The sequence below is a fragment of the Pteropus vampyrus genome, unplaced genomic scaffold, assembly GCF_000151845.1.
Source record: "Pteropus vampyrus isolate Shadow unplaced genomic scaffold, Pvam_2.0 Scaffold2, whole genome shotgun sequence".
In the NCBI taxonomy this organism is placed as follows: Eukaryota; Metazoa; Chordata; class Mammalia; order Chiroptera; family Pteropodidae; genus Pteropus; species Pteropus vampyrus.
Window position 1 is genome coordinate 36,463,033 of NW_011888783.1, and position 3,952 is coordinate 36,466,984.

At 36.7% G+C, this 3,952-nt stretch overlaps 1 pseudogene; it reads right to left on the reverse strand.

Moving 5' to 3' along the window:
• Window positions 1–1,086: 1,086 nt before the first annotated feature.
• On the reverse strand, window positions 1,087–1,738 carry LOC105292200 (annotated as a pseudogene).
• Window positions 1,739–3,952: the final 2,214 nt, after the last annotated feature.

The window sequence follows — 3,952 nt, forward strand, 5'->3', positions numbered from 1 at the left end:
TATATCATGAGTTCTGCCAAGTTTCCAACTGTTAGAAAAAATAAAGATACACATATTGGGCAGTATGTCAATGAATAAAAAAGATGTGTAATAGGGAAACTAGAGTTTATGAATATGTAGATTTGTACCTATTGATACCAAAATCCTGATTTGGTATAGTAAATTTAGCTTTATTGCCTTGTTTCTGGTATGGTTAAATCTCAATATTTTACTCTTCTATAAAATTCTTTAAAGAAAGCAAAGATATAAAATGCTTTTAAAATCCTAAAGAAGTTTTATATAAATTCTAGTTTTTTTGTAAGACATTACCTATGAAATAAAACCAATGAAACCTCAAATTGAATGAAAAATCAAAATCTTGAGGCACTTATTCTGTGTGTGTTGAGAGATGTTGGCAGTTGGAATACTCTCATCAATAGGAGGCTTTTGTTGGCTCCAAATGTAAATTATTTTATATAAATGTCCCTTTAGAATCTCTGTTTATGTGATAGAAACCTTAGGGGATCTTAGAAAGGGTGTTGTCTTCTGATTTGCTAACATACTTGAAATTTCAATATTCAAAAGTCATTCAATGTAACCTCTTCTTTTACTGATGTGGTTTTGAAAACTCTCAGGTATCTACTTGCAAATGCTTCCCAAGAACATTTCCTTGTGTCTAGAGTATACTAGCACTTTTACCTTCTTTCTTTTTCTTTTTTTTGGATTATTTTTAAAACATACTGATTTGCAAACATAGTGTATATTTCAAAGAAAAAAGGCTTGAAAAAGAACAGAGACAGAGCCTAGTCTAGGTTTCTTCACACGGCCAGCAGAAGGGCAAAGAAAGCCCTCTCTACTATTTTATAATTGACCGAGGCAGAAGAACTCTTTAATAAAGAGGGCCTTAATTTTATTCTTGGAAAGCTTTGATTATCTGTCTTCTGGAGCAAGTTGATATCAAATCAATAAACAAGAACTTTAAACAATCTTCCACCTGTTTGTACAGTGGGGACATGGGACAGCTAGTAAACCACAGAGATAAGGTTAAGGAGATTTTTTTTTTCTTTATTTTAGTAGTTTTTAATGAAGGTTGCTTATAAGATTACTTTATTCCTGCATCTTCTCATGTTTTCCTTCTTTATATTTGCCCTTTTCCTTTCCTGCCTGGCAAGATTTGGGTTTACATGCAAGGATTGTTTTGCCATTTTTGTCCAGTTTTAGCTTAGTGATAAGCACCTTACTTGGCTGAATGCCTAAATGAATAGTTATGTCATTGGCTTCTCTCTCTGCATATGTTCAGTGTAGATGACACATTTCTTCCTCTAAACTTGAACTGCTTTGCCAATTTGCTAACTTTTTCAGTGTTTTCACATATCCTGAACATCCCTCTTTCAGATGGACCTGAGTCGAACATTGAATTTTTGACTCCGCTCTTCAGAAAGAGGGAAAGACATAATCTTCTTGTGAATGTGGAAAGGTGCATTGAAATGCCTTTTATGGTTCTTGCTCTGAGCAGAAGTCACAAAGGGTTAAACCAATAACAGGGGCCTAGTTAGATCATCTCTAGGCCTAGAGAGTGGGAAAGGCCACTGCAGATGTATCTGTAGGAGAGGACCAGATGACAGGAGCTGTGGTCATCAGTGGAGGATTGCAGGTACTGGCAACTTGAAGGGTGGCATGGAGGGAAGCAGAGGAATAAATACCAGCCTCATGTTATTACCGTGTCCAGTATCCTGTTGGAATGTCTCATTGGTGGCATCCAGCAAGAAAGCCAAGGGCAAGCAAGCCTAGTGATGTGATCCACACAAGCCAGCCTCCTGGGGAATGGATCAGCTGTGGAAGGATAGAGAGTGGATCTGAGGGTCACACTGAGACCATCCAGTACATTCGTCTCCATAAAAAAGTTTATAATAAGATTTTGTGAAAAGTCAGAATTCTGAGAATTTCAGCGTGAATTAGAACTTTGAACAATCATAAGTTGAATAATATACTGCCAATTATCTATTTTTAAAAAAAGTTTATCTTTTCCCCCCTTCCTTTTTTTTTTTCATTTGGCATTGTTGTTTTCTTTTGGCAAATTTTTGCCCAAATTTGTTGTTCAACATTTATAAAGACCTTGGCATGCCTCTTCTTATTTGAGAAGAATCTGCTTTTAAGCAGGGTGCCAGGTTTAAGTTATATAAAGTCTCCCTTGGCTGTGGCACTGTGCATATAGTTTCTAAGTCTTTGATATTAATACCCTAGTTTAACTTTTCTTCTTATTAGTCATAATTGGATAACTTTTCACCAGAGATAAGGGAGTTAAACACCTCATTCTATCAAAATAGTCACTCTCAAAATTTTTCCTCTTCCACACACTATTTCCTGTTTACCTCAATATTTGCAACTATTCTCCTTATGGCTCTAAAACCTCACTATAGACATCTAGTGAGCATTTTTAGGCCAACTATATCACTAGAGTTAGTAACATGAGACAGAGTTTAAAACAAACAAATTACAAAATTACAATATTAGGATCCAGCCATTGATGTGTGAGCTGAATGCAGCCACACTGGTGAGAGCTTCATGAAAGCCCTATCTTGAGAATGATAGATCAACAAAATAGAAAGTGTCTAGGTTTTAAATACTGTGGAGCTGCCATATGACCTCTGGACTGATTGTGTTCTTACATGAGGAAGAAATCAATGTCTATTTGTTTGAACTATTGTTTTTTGGCCTTTGTGACAGCAGGTAGACTTGTATCCCAGTTTACTCATGGCCCTTCTATTAGAGACCAGTGTGCTAAAATACAATAGTAGTTGTACTTTACTCTCTGTTGCTAGAGAACATACATAATGACAAACAGGTACTATAAATGCAGGAAGATTTTAAATAAATTTTCATTTAATTATAGCTACATAATCTGAAAAACAATAGTACTTATCTAAGTGAGAGATATTGCTTATTCACTCTATTGATAGTGCTTAGACTGGCATGTCAATTTAAGGACTCTTTGCCAGACCCCTTCCCCAGATTACTTTTTGAAATCCATGGACTTAGGCCTTAGAATTAAAAATGAGATAAAGCAGTATGGGATCTAGTCTAGAAGATGCAAATAAAATTGGAAATGCTGGTTCACCTATAAATGAAGAGAGCAAAGACTCAGAGGTTCTAGCATCTATAGTAGACATTGTGGGAAACCCCTAACATCACTTTACCAATTTCCCATTGCATAGCAACCATCCCACTTTAGGGGGACAGTGTACTGACTGGGTTGAATAGTGTCCTGCCAAACTTATGTCCAGCCAGAACCTGTGAATGCGACCTTATTGAAAATAGGGTCTTTGCAGATACAATAAAGTTAAGATGAGGTCATGCTGGATTAGTGTGGGCCTAATAGAGGCAGCATTTGGAGTTATGCTGCCACAAACCATGGAAAACTAAGGATTGTTAGCAACTACCAGAAGCTAGAAGAGGCCAGGAGGGATTCTTCCTTAGAGTCTTGGAGGGAACATTGCTCAGTCAACACCTTGATTTTGGACTTAGAGCTTCTCATTGATGAGAGAATTAATTTCTATTATTTTAAGCTACCCACTTTATGGTACTTTGTTATGGCAGTCCTAGAATACTAATACAGTGGGATTGATGCTGATATTCAAAATGTTTAACAACCAAGATATAATCTATTCACACAGAAGAGATGCTTGCCACATTGCTGAGGCAGGGTCCAAATGGATCTTTACTTTGCAGATGTTAACTTTTAGTTTCTGGATAATGGAGTGGTCAGGGGTATTTCAGGCTGGGTTGCTGATGCAGTGAGGAACACTTGGGAAGATTTAGAGCGTTAGCTATTTATCATTTAGAAACATTTCAATATTTAAAGAACCTGTTGAGTTGTATCAGTGTGTGCCAGGCACATGCCTTGGTTGGTCTAAACCAATACTGTAGTTCCCCCTTATTTACGGTTTTGCTTTCTCCATTTTCAGTTACCTAG